Genomic DNA, 19,511 nt, shown 5'->3' with positions numbered 1-19,511 from the left:
GCCATCATGCAATGAAATTGCTTAATTGATGGTTTGTGAAATCAAATTTTGCCCCTCCTTTGATTTCTCCATGAAAAGGAGAGGTAAAGTGTGCAAACAAGTGTGAGAATACACTGTTTTGCTCTGCCTGCTCTCTGTTGCAGCAAAAAGAGGAGCTCATGTCATCAATGGCCGACCGACCACCACTAGCAGTAGACCAGCCACCATTGGTAGCCGACAGGCCCCCTATTGGCCACTAATGAAATTTGCACAGTATGTTCCTGGGGTGGAGCAGAGGTATTCTGGAAGTTGGCAGAATTTTTGGTGTTCAAATGTGCAAACAGAGGCTAGCAGCAGCAAACGGTGACTTTTCGAGTGGAGAAACCGAGCATGCATGCATCCCTCGTTTCTTGAGGCTGTTTAGTTAACTTGCATAGTTAATTAGTTGTAGCTAATGCTTGCAAATTTTGTAATTATTTAAGTAGATTAGTTGATTAATTCATGTTGTAATTAATTAACTTAATTGCTTTGCAATTAGTTAGTTAAGTATTTAGCTAATTAATTTGATTTGTAAAATTCAATTAGCTAAGAATAGTTAGTTAATTCAATTCAAGTGTTGTAATAATTAGTTAAGTAGTGTAGCTTAGCTAGTTTTATTCGGACCCTCATTCGCGAGGGCATAATGTTGTAATCTGTGTGCGTGCATGTGTGTATGTCTTCCAATCCCACGTCTTTCTCCCTTTTATTTGATCGCTTTTGATGGTTAGATTAAGGACATATTTCAAATTAGCATACCTTATGCTTGTATGTTTGCATCCATTCATTTATATTGCATGCACCGAGGCTCGGCACATCATTCAAACTGCATTGCAATTTCAATATTTATTCGAATACATGTTTAATCGCATGTTGTACAAATCATTCATATGTTATATTAGTAGCCAAGCCTATTAATTGCATAATTGCATGTGTTGCATTAGACATTTTGTATAATTAGGAAACATGCATATTTTTCTAACTCTTTTGTCTATCTTAGCTTGAAGTACTAGGTGAGTTTTTATGCTTTAGCATACTTGCATGTGTGTGAATGTTGCCATGATTAGCATGCTTGCCATGAGGCTATGTGCTTAAATGATAAATTGCTTGAATGCTTGTGGATGAAGGCTTGTTGTTTGAATTGGAGCGATTCAACAAATGTGCGTTTTAAGCCCACTTTGTTGAGTGGCAAATCAGTTTTAAGCCCACTATGTTTTGTGGCAAATCCGCAATCTTTATACCCACTTGAGGTGGCAAATTCAAACCGTTTTCACAAACAAACATGAGTTGAATTGTTCCAAATTGAGCAAACTAGTCTATACTTGCTTGTGCGCATCACATAGTAAGGTTAGAATAATAACCAGAACAAGAACACATAATGTTTATAAAAAGCATATCATGATTAGTAGAGGCCGATCTTTGATCGGGCGAGCGAGGGTGCTCATTTCAGGACCTTTCCCTCTCGTACCAAAGTTCCCGAGCCAAGGCAACTTTGGTGATGACAGACACATGGCCTTTGGCACGAGTCAGGATTTCCTAAACTTTTCCAAAACAAAAAATATTTAGGTGGTGACTCTGTAATCTGACAAAGCAGTCCAATTTTGGCATTATTTGATTTAAAATCGATTTTTTAAAATGATTTACCGGATTTGGACCTTTTGGTGATTATCAGTTTCACATTGCACTTTGTGAGATTAGATTCAGAACCACAAGAGTCCGAACTGTGAGGCCTTCTTTTCAAACCTTTCCAAAAAGGGGGCGCGAAAAAAGGCGAGTCTACAGTATGGCAGAGCATTCTGGACAAAAATATAAGGAATCCGCCAAGGAGAGGTGGCACGCATAGCAGGTAAAAGGAAAATTTTCTTTATTGTTGCAGAAAATCAACGAATGAGGGTGCCTGAATTGTTGAATCTGACCTTGTTCCGGTATCAGACAAGCACAATTAATGTCTACCACAAACCTACACTTAAAGTAGTGGTAGTTTAAACGGTGCAGCTCCTGGTGACAGACACTACAGTAAGAAAATTTATTCTTTTGTGGCTGAGAGAAGACGAGAGGATACAAGGAGTGAAATGGGTGCTTGATTTCCAAGGGCAACTCGGCGCATGAATTGTGGAACAAACCCTTGCACTGGAGGCAGACATAGACACAATCTCCATCAATACTTAATCCACAGTAGCAACATGTATAATCAAAACTCTTAACCATATTGCACAATATCAAGGGATGGGAGTGATTTGGTTGCCACTGCTGCTTCTGAAACTGAATTTTCTTGGTGGCAGTGGCGATGAGCAGGGCGCATTTGACATCAAGAACAAAAGGACAGTCGATACACTTGTACATGAAGGCTCCTTCACAAGATTCCCCACAAACATCGCATTGGTTTGGATAAAATTCTCTGGAAGAAGCAAAAAGGGATGAGTGGTGAGGGTGAAGGGAGTGGTGATCTATTTGGAATGGAATTTCAGAGTAGGGATACTCATGGGTGCGTTTTGTAGGGCACTTACTACAACCATAGTGTTGCCAATCCAAGATTCCTTGTTTGCACAGATAGCACTTAACTTCATACTCCTTGTGGTGGCCGAATAAAATTAATTAAGGAAGGCCAAGGAATTTGTCCCAAATCAAGCCAAAGACAATTTGGCCCTGTCTAGGGGCTCTTGAAGCCGAATATACGAATCGGCCATGTAAGGAGCCGAGTAGGAACCAACACACAACTGGAAGGCCAAGTAAGCAATCATGTACGAGATTAAGAGTGGGCCTGACCCTTGGGCCCAGAGGTAGTATAAAAAGAGGAACGTCAACCAAAAATAGGTATTTGAGAATAGACGAAATAACTTGAGATAGAAGTAAACTTGAGAGAATACTGACTTGTCCATCGGAGTGCTAATTCCGGCACCACCGACCGGAGTGTTCATCCCTTTTTTAGATAGCAATCAGAGGATCAAGGACATCTGACAGGATCCCAGAGTATTTCCAAATCACTTCTCCACAATTGTTGCCGTCTATGGGAATACTCAAGCGCATCCATGGCGGGTGTAACAGATGATCCTTCGGTAGTTGCTGACGACGTTACGCCAAGAGATGACATCACTCCAAGAAACATGCTTGGATCGGAGAATATCACTGCGCGATAGGCCTTGAACTTTGACCCAGTAGCTCAGACCTCACCCTCAACTTCGATGCAAGAGACTATGCAGACAATCATGGATCAAGCAAAGTGAAATGAACACCGTCTAGAAGATATGATGGCTAAAAACGAGCGGCTGCGCTAGGAACTGGCCCTGGAGTTAGCCAAATCCCAGTAGGCCACATACCATGACCAGGGTCGATCCCCAGGAAGGAATGATGATCGACGACGTTGACTTCAAAAATATGATAATGGCAGTGATTCTGACTCACCATCCCAAGAACCCAGAAAGAAGAGACGAGTTGATATATCCAGCTCATCCGAAAGAAGTCCGTACGTATGGCACAAGCGAGGGAAAATAAGTGATAATTCAAATGAAGAAGACAAGCATAACCCTTTTGTGCGGCGCATCGCAAGGGCTTTGCTGCCCAAGAAGTTTAAAACACCGTCGTTCACCTTATATGACGGAAAATCAGATCCCACTGACCATATTCATCATTATAAACAAGCAATGACGTAGCATGCTAACGATGAAGCCTTCATGTGTCGAATGTTTCCAAGTAGCCTGGGACCGTTGGCCGTCAGATGGTACTATAAACTGGAGCCTGCGTCAGTAAGAAGCTTTCATCAACTCCAAAAATCCTTCAGGGCAAGATTCATCACCAACGAAGTTCAGCCAAAGCAAGCCGACTCTCTTTGAGCCATGCAAATTAAACCAGAAGAGACGCTCCGTGAGTATTCGGCGCGTTATTGGGAATGTTTCAACTTGGTAGATGATGCCTGCAATGATTCCATAAACATTACCGCCTTCGAGATGGGGCTACATCCCAATAGTCTTCTCCGTAGTTCATTGACCAGACAGCCCCCCAAAATAGTTTGGGCGCTAATGAAGAAAGTTGAAGAATATTGTAAGGTGGAAGACGACGCCCTGTGGGTCAAGGCCGGACAGAAAGTCGCTAAATCGGCCCCGTCCTGTTTAGCCAATAAGCACTGTGCCATCAAGGAGCCCCGAACCTCAGACTCAGGCTAAACGAGACAAAATGCGTGATTCGCGCCGTTCAAGCGATCAATGTTCGCACCGATCAAATGAACAATATCAAGTAGATAGCAGGCGCACAAGACATTCAGATAAGAAGTATACGAAATTGGCAGAGCTGATTGGTAAGATCTTATCCAAAGTCCAACATCATCCATTCTTTAAATAGCCATCCAAAATAATGGGGCCTCTTGATACAATGAGAAGGGATAAGCAGTGCAAATATCACAAGGACCATGGCCACGATATCGATAGTTGTTATGCACTGAAGAATCACCTGACAGCTGGCTGGCGCAATACGTTCGAAAGAACAATCCATCAAACACGATAGCCCTACGACCATATTCACCGCCACTTGGCATAATCCACATGATATATAGCCTACCGTCGTCGGTTGAGGTACATACAATTCAGTTGCAACCTAGCTCGCCCAAGCTGATCACACTAGCCAAACGGCCCCATGAAACTGGGAGGATTAGCTTTGATGACACCGACTTAGCTGCAGTAACTCTTCCCCACGCCGATCCCCTCGTCATCGAGCTACGCTTAAACAGATTCACAGTTAAGCACGTCCTCATCGATTAGGGAAGCACCTCGAAAATAATGTATTACAAGACATTTGTTAAACTCGACCTCACTGATTCAGATTTGTTGCCGGTCGATTATCTACTGTTCGACTTCAATGCCAACCTTGAGTATTCCTTGGGTAAGATCACACTACCAGTACGGGCGGGTACCAGATCAGTAGACGTAGAATTTCTGGTCATCAAACTCCTATCACCATACAATCTCATCATGGGAAGAACTTGGTTACATACCATGCAGGTTGTGCCAAGCACCTACCATAAACTACTCTGTTTTCCAACTGAGTATGGCATCGAGCAAATTCGGGGTTCTCAGAAATTGACACAGGCATGCTATCTTATTACTGCTACAAAGAGGCCAAAGGAACTGGAAGTAAACTCGGTTGAAGTATCAGATCGAGAGAGCCTCGAAGATATTGGGAAAATCCCCAGCGAAAAGGCCACTGAAGATCTTGATCAGGTCGAAATCAATGGGAGTCCGGGCAAATTCTTCATGATCGGCACCTCCTTGAGAGAAGTTGATAGACGTGAGCTGGTATCCTTCTTACTCGACAACCTTGACGTGTTTCCATGGACACCGTATGAGATGCCGGGGGTGGATCCGATCGTGGCCCAGCATCGTTTAAACGTTGATCCAAAAGTCAAACTAATTGTTCAGAAAAGTCGGTGGTCAGCTGTGGAGCATGCATCAATCGTTGTTGATAAAGTTGACAGATTGCTTGATGCTGAGGCAATTCGTGAAGTCACCTATCCTACATGGTTGTCCAATACCGTGGTTGTGAAGAAGAAAAATAGATCTTTGTGGGTTTGCGTCGATTTTACAGATTTGAACAAGGCTTATCTAAAGAATTGTTTTCCTCTGCCTAGAATCGATTAACTTGTGGACGCAACGGCACATCATCAGCGCATGAGCTTCTTGGATGCCTACAGGGGTTATTACCAAATTTCCATGCACCAGGAAGATCAAGAAAAGACCACATTCCTCACCCCAAGGGGAACCTATTGCTACAAAGTCATGCCCTTCAGACTGAAGAATGCGGGAGTAACTTACCAGAGACTAGTTACCACTATGTTCAAGGAACAACTCGGCTGCACCATGGAAGTATACATCGATGACATGGTAGTGAAGTCCAAGGAAAAGCACGCCCATCTAGCCGATTTATCAAAAACCTTCAGCATTCTCCAAAAGTACAAGATAAAGCTGAATGCCTCGAAATGTGCATTCGGCATCGGATCTGGCCAATTTCTCAGCTATATTGTCAACCATCAGAGGCCAACCTGAGGCAGATCACAATAATTCTATAACTCGGCTCCCCTAGGTCAGTCAAAGAAGTTCAGAAGTTGATGGGGATGGCCGCCACCCTGAATAGGTTTATCAGTCGTTCCTCATATCGCTGCCGACAATGTTTTCATACACTTCGGAAGGGCAAAGCATTTGAACGGACTCCTGAGTGGCAGGCCACGCTAGACGGCTTGAAAACTTATCTCCGATCAGTACCACTCTTGGCAACTCCATCGGCAGGCGATCCGCTCATCTTGTATCTGGCAGTATTTTACTAGGCAATCAGCGTTGTGCTACTAAAAGAAGAACTCAGGGAACAGCGACTAATTTATTATGTAAGCAAGGCCATGGTCGATGCCGAAACGCAATATTTACCACTGGAAAAGCTCATCCTTGCTCTCGTGGTGGCAGCAAGAAAATTGATGCACTATTTTCAAGCTCACACCATGGGGGTATTGATGGACTATCCCCTCCGGTCAGCGCTGCGCAGTGCGGAAGCATTAGGGTAGGTGTCGAAGTGGGCTTTGGAACTCGGCCAATATGATATCCAGTTTTTTCCTAGAACTTCCATCAAAGGGCAAGGGCTTGCCGACTTTGTAACCGAGTTCACGGGATGCCAGGTAGACCTCAAGTCCAATCAGTTGCAACCTAAATCTGGCTGGCGAATATATATTGGAGACATTTGGCAGCTGTACTGTGACAGATCATCCAACCAACGTGGCAGCGGGGCAGGAGTAGCAATCACGACCCCCGAAGGGGTAATTAGCGAACAGGCGGTCAAACTGGGCTTTGATGCATCAAATAATGAGGCCGAATACGATGCATGGCTAACCAGCCTTCGTAACACAGGTCACCTTGGTGCACAGTGGTTGCTTGTTTTCTGTGACTCAAAATAAGTCATCAACCAACTGAAAGGGGAGTATGCAGCTAAAAATGATCGCATGGCAGCCTACATGAAAACAGTGAATTCTTTGCTCATGAAATTCGACCACCACGAATTGAATAAGATAACTCGGGATCAGAACACACATGCGGATGCCCTTGCTTGCCTAGCCTCTGCCATTAACTCAGAAATCAAACGAACAATCGAAGTAGGGTTCATCCTAGAGCTGAGCATCACCTCTTCTGAACCAGTTCAAGTAACATCATTGAACCAGGACCTAGTTGGATGGACCCTATCGCTGTATTCCTTTCATCAGAACAACTCCCAATGGATAAGAAAGAAGCCCACAAACTGTGAAATAAAGCCCTGCGATACTACCTGGATCCACAGCTGATCCATAGGGAAAGCTTTACAAAAAACTCTCTCTGGGCCATACCTAGAATGTGTTCACCTTGATAAAGTTGAGGAACTCCTGGCCAAAATACATGGAGGTAGTTGTGGTGCCCACTTTGGAGGACGCTCATTGGCCCACCGAGCCGTAACACATGGATATTATTAGCCGACCATGCAATCAGATGCCGAGAACTACGTAAAGAAGTGCGAACAATGCCATAAGTTTTCCCCCTTAAATCATCTACCTGCCGAAGAACTAAACTCCATTACTAGTCCCTGGCTGTTCGCTCAATGGGGACTCGATATCATCGGACCATTACCACGGGCTCCAGAGAACAAGTAATTCCTGATCGTCGCGACGGGTTATTTCACAAAGTGGGTCAAAGGAGAGGCACTAACACATATTCGAGATGTTGATGTTAAACGTTTTGTATGGAAAAACATCATAACACAATTCGGCATACTGAGAGCACTTGTCTTCGACAACGGCACCCAATTCGATTGTGGCGTCTATTAGGAATTATGCAACACATATGGTATCCGGCTCTACTTTTCCTCGCCCGCATATCCACAAAGCAATGGTCAGGTGGAGGCTTATAATAAAGTGATCCTGAATGGCATCAAGAAACGGCTGGAAAAAGCCAAAGGCGGATGGGTTGAAGAATTGCCCAGTGTGTTGTGGGCTCATTGCACTACTCCAAGATGATCTACTAGGGAAACGCCGTTTACTTTTTGCTTTGGAACGCAGGCAATTATCCCCTTTGAGATCGGCCTACCCACGTTGAAATCCAAGGTTTTTGACATGGGCCGCAATGATGTGATGTTAGCCCTAGATTTGACTCTAATTGAAGAACGCCAAGATCACGCTCTTGCGTGTATGGCACGATATCAGCAACAGCTTGCCAAGTCATATAACCAGTGAGTGCAGCTGCGATGTTATACACCTGGAGAACTGGTCCACAAGAAAGTGCTTCCTACTACTAAGAATCCGGCAGACGAAAAATTTGGCCCCAACTGGGACGGCCCTTATTTGATTGACTCAATTGTCGGAACAGGGGCGTACCAACTTTAGGACATGGCTGGCAGAAGCTTACCACAGCCCTGGAATTCCACACACTTGCGTAAATTCTATCATTAAGCCAACCTGTATGGCGTGCTAGTTTGTTTCTAATTTTTGTTGATATGCTAACATGTACTCGTCTACAAATTCTACAATGCATTTCCCTTTTCTACCAACGTCTCGTTAACAATGGTAGAATGATGAAAAAGCCTCCGAATTCGGAGTGCCCTTCATGGATATCACGATTGGCCAACACAAAGACTTCGAACTCAGAGCACCCTTCGTGGATATCATGAATGGGCAGAATAAGCCTCCGAATTCGAAGTGCCCTTCGTGGATAGCACGTTTGGACCGAATAAGCCTCTAAACTCGGAGTGCCCTTCGTGGATATCATGGCTGGGCCAAATAAGCCTCCGAACTCAGAGCGTCCTTCGTGAATATCACGTCTGGGCCGAATAAGCCTCCGAACTTAGAGCGCCCTTCGTGGATATCACGTCTGGGCTGAATAAGCCTCCGAATTCGAAGCATCCTTCATGGATATCACGATTGGTCAACACAAAGACTCCGAACTTGGAGCGCCTTTTGTGGATATTACGATTGGTCAACACAAAGAATCTGAACTCGGAATGCCCTTCTTGGATATCACGTCTGGGCCAAAGAAGCCTCTGAATTCAGAGCGCCCTTTGTGGACATCTCGATTGGCCAACACAAAGACTCTGAACTCGGAGCGCCCATCGTGGATATCACGATTGGCCAACCCAAAGACTCCGAACTTGGAGCGCCCTTCGTGGCTATCATGTCTTGGCCAAATAAGCCTCCGAACTCGGAGCTCCCTTCGTGGATATCACAATTGGCCAACACAAAGACTTCGAACTCGGAGCACCCTTCGTGGATATCACGTTTCGGCCGAATAAGCCTCCGAATTTGGAGCGCCCTTCATGGATATCACGTTTGGGCCGAATAAGCCTCTGAATTCGAAGCGCCCTTTGTGGATATCACGATTGGCCAACACGAAGACTCCGAACTCGGAGTGCCCTTCGTGGATATCACGTCTGGGCCGAATAAGCCTCCGAACTCAAAACTCCCTTCGTGGAGATCACGTCCGGGCCAAATAAGCCTCTTAATTCAGAGCGCCCTTCGTGGATATCACGATTGGCCAACACAAAGACTTCGAACTCGGAGCACCCTTCATGGATATCACGTCTGGGCCGAATAAGCCTCCAAATTCGGAGCGCACTTTGTGGATATCACGTCTGGGCCAAATAAGCCTCTGAACTAGGAGCGCCCTTCATGAATATCACGTCTGGGCCAAATAAGCCTCCGAACTTAGAGCTCCCTTCGTGGATATCACGTCTGGGCTGAATAAGCCTCTGAATTCGAAGCACCCTTCATGGATATCACGATTGGCCAACACAAAGACTCCGAACATGGAGCGCCTTTCGTGGATATCACGATTGGCCAACACAAAGAATCCAAACTCGGAACACCCTTCCTGGATATCACGTCTGGGCCGAAGAAGCCTCCGAATTCGGAGCGCTCTTTGTGGACATCACGATTGGCCAACACGAAGACCCCGAACTTGGAGCTCCCGTCGTGGATATCATGATTGGCCAACACAAAGACTCCGAACTTGGAGCGCCCATCGTGGATATCACATCTAGGCCAAATAAGCCTCTGAACTCGGAGCACCCTTTGTGGATATCACAATTGGCCAACACAAAGACTTCGAACTCGGAGCACCCTTCGTGGATGTCACGTTTGGGAAGAATAAGCCTCTGAATTTGGAGCGCCCTTCGTGGATATCCCGTTTAGGTCGAATAAGCCTCTGAATTCGGAACGCCCTTCGTGGATATCATTATTGGCCAACACGAAGACTCCGAACTCGGAGCGCCCTTCGTGGATATCAAGTCTGGGCCGAATAAGCCTCTGAACTCGAAACGCCCTTCGTGGATATCACGTCTGAGCCGAATAAGCCTCTAAATTCAAAGCGCCCTTCGTGGATATCACCTCTGGGCTGAATAAGCCTCTAAATTTCGAAGCGCCCTTCGCAAATATCATGTTTGGGCCGAATAAGCCTCCGAATTCGGAGCGCCTTTTGTGGATATCACGATTGGCCAACACCAAGACTCCGAACTCGGAGCGTCCTTCGTGGATATCACATCTAGGCCGAATAAGCCTCCGAATCTGGAGCGCCTTTCATAGATATCATGATTGGCTAACACAAAGACTTCGAACTCGGAGCACCCTTCGTGGATATCACGTTTGGGCTGAATAAGCCTCCGAATTCGGAGCAACCTTACTATATGGCCACGAACGGCCGAGTATTTAGCAATATAGCCATATAGGGCCACATATATGCAATTATTAGATACAAATATTAAACATTGCAATGTAACAAATATTTATTTATTTCACCAAAGAAGTACAAATACATAACGTTGGACAAATTGAAAAGTACAAATAATGTGTTTCTTAATATCTAAGTCTTCTCCGACTCAGCATCCTCTTCGTCGTCGATTTTATCGGCGTCGTAAGTTTCAAAAGGAAACTTGTAATTCTGAAATAGTGGTGATATCGAATCTACGCCCACAGCTTGTAAGGCCCGAACCCAACTGTGGTTGAAGCCGCGATTCTCGCATCGATAGACATCTTCTGCCAATTTTTTCTTAGTCTTTTCAATGCCGATTTTTCAGCCATCAAAAAAGCCTTCTTCTTAAGCCTGGGTCCTTATAGCCTCTTTGGCAAACATGTTTGCCATCTCTCTATCGGCCATAGCATGATTCAGGAGGTGCTGATTGACTCTGTCTGTGACAACTAGGTTTGCAACACACACTGATTGCGTCTCAGTTGCCTTAGCCTTTCTCAACACATTCTTGGCTTTTTCTACTCGGCGCTCCAAATCTCGAATGCGCCCCTTCTTTTGCTCGAGCTGTCTTTTCACCTCGCGTAGGTGCATGCCGATTTCATATGCGCTGTAAAGTCCTTAGATCAACCCATGTATGCCGTCCCTGAAAATTTCGTAATCACCACGGTCAGCGAGGGACTGCTGCACCTCTGGCAAAAATATTTGCCGCGTGAACTCCACCGCCACATTGGGGTTATGGACTATTGAGTCCGCTTTGGTCATTGGTTTGTTCCCAATAAAGACCGAAAACCTCAACAGGTACGGAGGTCTGTTCGGCTCACTTCGTGCAGCATTATGACCAGCAGTATGACTCTTTGATCCCCCTCGTTGTTGCATACCATCCTTGGGGGACTTTGCTGCTTCACCTCTTCTGCGGGACCTACTCCGATGTTTGGGCAACCGACGTCTATCTCTTTCCTCCACTATCATATTCCCCATTCTTTGAGCTTTGCCTCCAACAACGCGATGCATTTTAGTGTCTAGTTTAGCCAAATTCTTCATTCCCCTTTACTATTGAAGAATAATCTCTAAGACATCTATGGCCCAATTCAAGTTTCTGTTCTTCCTCAAATTATCGCTTGCCATTTTTCGTCGTCTGTGCCAGATTTGTTCCACAATGCCTAGGACCTCTTAAATACTCGATACCTCATTCATTAGTTACGGATGCAGCATTTCTGATACGTCCCGCAGTTAACCTCGCGTCTGTAATAGGGTTTGAAACACGTCCAAATTGGCACAAGCCATATGTTTTATTCAGCTTCGAAATGACATGCCTAAATGGGGCAAGGGCAAATATACTCGGCATCTAATGTTATAGCCGAATTACAATACATGACCCCACTTGACCAGACGAGTTTGGCATTGAGCCGAATATTTTATTCAGCAGATAATGTGACGCCCCGACTCTACACTATTGGTTGCAGTCAAGGGAGAGTCACTAATGAGTCCTATGGTCAATAACCAAGTAAGATCCCAAATCACCGGAGGAGTCAATTTAGCCTCCCTTCTGAGTCCAGCTTTCTTAGGTAGCGCACTACCCTTTTGACAGATCTTACAAGGTATTGACACAAGGTCTCATAAGCAACGATGAGGTTCATACAAATATATAGATCATAAGTACATAACAGCCACGAATACTCTTAATTTCATAAGCTTGTTCCATTACATTACATCCCAAAACAAAATTTAATCTTCACATGAGCCTTACAAAATATCAAAAGGAATTTCTAACTTTCCTAAGATAGTCAATAGTCTTCGAAGGTTTCAGGCTCGTCGTCTCCAGCTATAAACTCCTCTTCGGCACCTGGCATGATACGCCGTGAGCTTTGAATGCCCAGTAAACACACACACACCCCGTCCCTTTTTCCCCCGTCCAATACACAATCAAAATATGATAGCAAGTAATAAAGCATGATACTCAACTAAATAAATAAAGGGTTACAAGGTTAGATGTTAGTAAACTAGAAATCCCCTAAAAAGATTTCGTCCTCCCAACCACAAAAATCGGATGCGGATTATTCAGTATGCCCCCTCTTTTGCTGCTTTGTTGCAGAACTAACCTCGGATGCCTACCAACGGTTATATACCATGTAGCGCCAACCGCAGGGCCTCAAAAGAGATGGTAAAATAGGGCCTTGCCCAAATCCCTCCTCACACCAAACCACCTAGGGTCCGAATACAACCGCTCCGTTCAAGGGTTCCAAAAACCACTTGCGCAAGACTTTAACTTCCAAATAGGGAACGCATCCCAAAAATCCATACATCACACATTATCATCTTTTCATTACTCAAGTGATCGAAAAATCCAATACCATCCCAATTAAGTTTTCCGTTGAGTTAAATGTTTAATTCAAGGTTAGACCAACTTAACAAGATAATAGTATCCACATAAGTATGCATCATTAATATGAAGGAGATAAAGAACATAACCATAACATGTACACTTTCATGCCAAGATATGATCATAAGCTAATAAGCATTTTCATGAACACAAGAGCATAAAATACCCATGCATAACAGAATTTCCAGATTTGATATCACATGAGGATTAGAATGAAAAGGACTATTTTAGATTTTTCATCGGACTCGGCCTTCCTGTGGTTCGTAGAGAATTTAATCTAATTTCCAGAACATATTTCGGAAATGGGATATCTTTTCTAGATTTTAAGTTATTTAGAAAACACTCCAGCGCTGTCCAGATTTGTCGACCGTTACGAAAATTTGATTTTCTTACAAACCGCTCACTGTTTTTCAATGAAACCAATTTTAGTTGAAAGTTAAATCCTTAAGGAATATTTTGAAATAAAATAAAGATCCAGAACAATTTTCTACATTTTTCTAGAATTTTCAAAAGTTGGCTGCGAAAACAGATTCTAAGGCATAATACCCAAAACAAGAAGATTTGTGAGAAAAGGGATCCACTAAGGGAAAATTTTTGTTTCTTTTGTGATGAAAACATGCTAACTAACATATGTTAAACTCAAAAAAATTTCTTGAAGGTGTGCCTTTGGAAATTTTGAGAGATCGGTATGAAAAGATAGTTTTGTACCGAAATGAGGGAAAATACAAGAGAGGTAGAATCAAGGCTTAACTCTTATCATTTTTAACACAAGTAACTCATCAATAAGACATCTGAAAACATTATTTAGAACCCTTAAGAACATGTATTTGAAAAAGGAAAATGAAAGAGAAGGTTGTGTTGTGGCTTACTTGCTAGGCTTTGAACAAGATGGCTCTCCTCTTCCTTCCTCTCCCTCTCAAGACTTCTCTCTTGCTCTCCTTCCTCTCCTCTAGGCCGAATGTGTGTGTGAGTGTGTTGTTTGTGTTTGCCATGCTAGGGGGTGGTGGTATTTATAGGCAAATTTTGGTGTAAAAAGACATAAAGGCCCACTAGTTGGAATTGGATAGAAAAGTTAGGATTTACTTGGAGTCTAATGGAATAGGAGTGGTCAGGGAGCTTAATCATAGGATTAGGCAATATCTAGATGGTCCCTAGTTGAAATAAAACTAGCATTGGAAATAAAACCCTAGGTTTAGGGGTACTAGGTGTTAGGGTTTCTAGAATACCATAATTACAATTCTTGAAAATAGGCTCCACACATCTTCCTAGGGTGGCCGGCCATTGAAAAGGGTAATGGGGCTATTTTTTTAATCAATTTAGGTACTAGGGACACATTTCCCAATGTATATATATATAGATCTTAATTTGATTGATGGTACCTATAATATAAAGTACATGTACTAGTTCTTGGGGTAATTCTTGAATTTAAATAAAAAGTGAGGGCTTGGAATTTAAACTCATGTATTGGAACCTTACTTATGTAGAATTAAATTAAGTTAGGCTAAGGTACCTAATTTAGCTAGGATATTCCTATTTCGATAAAAATAAAAATAAAAAGCTAACCGACAAGATTCAAGGAACTGAGGGGCTTTAAGAAAATAATTCAAACATTAGGGTTTTTAAAGAGAATACATTTTTCAGGGGCTTCACAGATAAGGTTACACGTTGCAAGCCATATGTTAGTCGGCTCTAGAACGACATCCAGATTGGCGCAAGCCATATGTTATTCAGCTTTGGAATGACTTATCCAACTAGGGCAAATATACGATTGTACTCGGCAGACGAGCTTATTACCGAGCCGTATATTTAATTCGGCATATTGTGATACATTGCCATGAATTAATTTAAATTATTTATCACCGAATAGAGTTGTATTGTCCTTAGCTATTAATTAACACATTCAGAATAGAGGATTATGTTATAGCCAAACGTTGCATGGGTTGGCCTTTAATTTAACGTCGAATTGTGATACATTGTCTTACATTAATTTAAATTATTTATCGCCGAATGGAGTTGCACTGTCTTAGCTATTAATTAGCACATACAGATGGGAGACAAAAAGGTAATTTTCATTAATAAATTAAGTACAAACAATCGTCATTTTACACATGAAAACTGCCCTATAAATGACTTCTAAACAAAATAAGCAAAAATTTACAAAAACTACATACAGAAAATACCAAACATAAAGCAAAATTACATTAACACTACTTATTCTTCAGGGTCAACTCCAATGGCTCAACCTCTAGCTGCTCGTATGGAATTGACTGCTCCAATATCATATTAGCGGCCGTCAGGGCTTTAAGCCAGCCATGTTTGAATCCCCGATTTTCAAACTTGGGTACTTCCTCCGCATACTTTTCCAAGGCCATGTTCTCTCCGGCATCGAACGCCTTGGAAATCTCGGAGTCGGCTATTTCTTTCACCTGCTTCGATTCTTTCAAATCGGCCTCTAGCTTCGCAATCGCCTCCTTGGCCAACTTGAGCGCTTCGTCGCTCGCGTTCGCCCTATCCTCGATGGCTATCCTGAGTAGATCGAAGCGTTTAGTCTTCTCTTCCTCAGTATTGGCCCTCGCTCACTCTTCCTCTGCTTTCCTCACTTCAAATTTGGCCCTAGGAGACGCCACCGCCAATTCAGCCAACACCTCTTTAGCCTTGCCCTTTTTCGGTTTCGATCTCGGCTTTAAGTAAGTCGATTTGCTCGACAACATTATAGTGACGGCGGCCAATTTCTGCGATTCTGCCCGCCGCCTGAAACAGAACATGGGTAAGTTAATCGGCATAAAAAAAATGAACTTAAAAACGGGTATGTCAATTATGTACCAATATTGCCAACTGAGCAGCTAATGCTATCGACACCACGTCCGGTTCTACGCGGAATGCAGCCATGTCCATTGGCAAGGAAATCGACGAGGCCACGCTTAGGGCCACAACGGGGTCCTTTAAGCCGACACATCAATAGAAACCGGCGCATTCTTTATTCTAGGTTGGATGATAAACGGCGCCGCCAAGTCTTACGACTCTTTTATGTATGGCCGTTTATCGGTTAAGTCTTCAAGAGAGTTGGCCTCAATCTCGGCAGGGGCGTTTCTCCCCTCTCTGTTCGGCCACCAGGTCGTCTGATTGTTCAATGACTGACTCGGCCACAACAACTTGCTCCATTTCCTCAACTTGCTCCTTCTTCGGGCTGCTATCTTCTCGGCATTTTTTCTTTTGGCCATTTGTACGAGCGATTCCCCAGCCATGTTTTCAGGATCTATGCCAGAAAGGTCTCTTAGGTCGGTGAAAATATCATTTTCTAACGATGTGTCAACTCGGCCTGAAGTGGATGGAAGGTTGATGCCGACTTCCTCAAAAACCAAATCAAGAACCGCGTCGACTTCCTCCTCTAAACGATCCTCAGAACCATCCAAGTTGGCCTGGTTCAGCTGTTCAGCGACTTGATCGCCGACTTCACCACCTGGCTTTGAATCTGAACCTTCAAGACCAATGTCCCTAAGGCTCTTGAAGTTTGGGAAAATGAGTGTCGTAAGCTGCTATTCACCCCTTGGAATCGGAATGTGATCCGTAGTTGAAAAGTAGCGTACGCTGGTTTGTATCGCAACAGCACGTGGGCGGCCCGCCCTTACTTTTGGAGGTTTGGACGGCCAAAGAATTGGAGCATGGTTTTAACTTGGTGAAGCACAACCTCGTCTACCGAAACAAGTACTTTCTTCAAATCGTTACCTGCACAAATGAAACGATACGTACATGGAATCTAAGCCGAATAAACGTGTCACACCCCAAACTCGCCCCTAAAAGTTTGGGCATGACCAACTCGAACGGACATAAAATTTTGATAAGTGTAACATATGGGGCCTGAACGAAAACAATTATTAATTTAAAACAACATCCATTGAGCTAACACTTACATGCCAGGATCACTAACATTTGGTCACACAGTCCACCACATAATGCACAAACATATAAGAGGCAGTTATACACATACATGTGTACAAACCCAGCCCCGCAACTGGGGGTGTAACAAAAGCATTGATAAAGAAGGTTATTCATGATTAATAACATTTGACAAAAGACTAGTCACCAAAGCTATGGGTTATGAAAGGAACTCTACAAAAATGCATAAGCTTCATCAAACTGCTTGGACACAGTGAAGTTGACAAAAGGGAAGCAGCCAAAGCTAGACTTAGACTGACCTCCGAGTTGGTGACCTACAGAGACAGACATAACACGGTGTGAGCAAGGCTCAGTGAATAATATTACTTAAAGAATTCAAATGAATAAACTTGAATTACAACGTATATACGCGCATAAGTCGCATATTTGATCTTTTTTAGTAAACATTTCCAAAACGGCCTCGGGCCCAATATCACACAGAACGGCCTTAGGCCCAACATATCATACAGAATGGCCTTAGGCCCAACATATCATACAGAACGGCGTCGGGCCCAATATCACACAGAACGGCCTTAGGCCCAACATATCATACAGAACGGCCTTAGGCCCAAGATTAGCGAAGCAGAATAATCTCAGATCCATAGGGATATCATTGGTCAATATTGTATACCAGGTTTCCAATTGTTCACCACAAGGCAATATAGTTAACTTGTGAACAACAGAATGTTAATAATAATAATTAACGATGAACGAAACATATCAATACAGTACTACTACTCACAGTGCTGTGGTGGAGCGGTAGTCCCTTCCTGTATGTGACCTACATACATATGCAGTACAGAAATTAGTCTAATTTCCTTTTTAATCGATATCCGCTTCATTTGACATACATTTAGTTATAAGCATTTTAAAAGCTTCAAAAACACATTTTAGAAATCGCAAAGGGTCAAACAAGGGAAACAGAGCACACAGAATTTTTCCACATGGGCCGCACGTACAAAGGCCTTTCACCGCACGTGCGGGAAGGTGGGCCGCACGTGCGCCCCGCACGTGCATTTATTTCAGAATGCAAACTTCAAATTCCCCTGTTTTCTGCACGTGCAGCCGTGAGCCCCGCACGTGTGGTGGTGCTTCCCGCACGTGCAGCTGTGAGCCCCGCACGTGCGGTCGTTGTCCCTGTTTGTGCAATCCGAAGCAAAACATTTCCACAACTTGGTAAATGCATAATAAGGCACGAAATAGGGGAAATTAATGCAATATAATGGCTCAACATCACCATAAACATGAATCACAAGTTTAATTAAGTTGCCATCAACTTCAATTTCGCATACACAACTCAATCCCTTCAAAGCTGTTACTATTTTGGTAATCAATTATATATATAACCTTCAAAATATAAGGATGAGTGCACAAACATGGAAAATAAGGGAATAAGATGTAATTCCACTCTTTATAATTCATATGGACTTCAAAACAACCCTATGGTAAGGACATCTTTTCATTTAATCAATTAATATACTCTAGAGGTCAACTATAAACCCTAACTTGCATGAAGGTTAAGAAATTCCTACTCAAGTCCAAGAGAGAGGTTATACAAAGTGGATTCTACATACCTTGAACCCAAATTCCTACAATTCTATTCAATCTCCCAATCTCTTCCTTGTTAAAGTTCTCTCCTCTTTGTTCTTCCTCTCTAACTCTCTCTCAGGAGATATTTTGTGTGTTAACCCTTTTTTTTGTCAAGTCAAGAGTTTAAAGAACATTATATATAAAAGTTGACTTAAGCGAAATTCAATCAGTTTAATCATTCCAAATCATATTTTTACAAAAATTCTTATGATGATCTACAAATCATGCTTATCACAATTATAAAATCAATTTCAGATTATCAAGCCTCTAAGGCTTTCAATTTCTGATCCAAACATCGCAGTTATAACAGATATGTCTCATAATTGACAGATACAAATCTATAATCATAAGATTCATTCAATTAAACTTAATTTCACATGGAATTTCACAGTAAACATATAAATGCATATAATAAGGGACTGAAAGCATACCAGAAAACATGTACGAGGGTCGGGTTATTACAAAACGTATAAGAAATGCGCAAAGAAATGGGACTATACGACCACCTGGTTCACCTTTTTGTCTAGCCACAGGATTTAGGCGATCTTCGCCTTTGTCGAATTCCCAGTAGCCTCAGACAACGACTATAACGTCATCAACACGCTTACCAGAGCTGGCAAGCATAGTCACCAAATAGTGATCGATGTCCTTGGCACTGAGAAAGTAGCGTCCTTGCCGACCAGAAGATTTCATCAAGGCATAACAATGCCGAATAACAGGGATTCCTAGATTAATCCTAAGTCAGCGATTTAATTCTACTATTCCCATTATGATTCGATAAAAGTTTACATTTGCTTGTGAAGGGAGTAGACCCCAGTAGCGAAGAACGGCCCTCAAAAACAGGTGAAGGGGGAAAC

The 19,511-nt window shown here is 43.1% G+C and overlaps 1 long non-coding RNA gene and 1 pseudogene across 1 annotated transcript in view; both read right to left on the bottom strand.

Annotated features, from left to right (window-relative positions):
• Positions 1-19,511, bottom strand: part of LOC145800946 (uncharacterized) — a 258,555-nt gene that overhangs the window by 158,600 nt on the left and 80,444 nt on the right. The window lies entirely within an intron of this gene.
• On the bottom strand, positions 1,792-6,618 carry LOC145801222 (protein VACUOLELESS GAMETOPHYTES-like; annotated as a pseudogene).

The sequence above is a fragment of the Camellia sinensis genome, chromosome 10, assembly GCF_055761805.1.
Source record: "Camellia sinensis isolate YWXY chromosome 10, ASM5576180v1, whole genome shotgun sequence".
NCBI lineage: Eukaryota > Viridiplantae > Streptophyta > Magnoliopsida > Ericales > Theaceae > Camellia > Camellia sinensis.
This window is presented reverse-complemented; position numbering and strand designations above follow the sequence as displayed.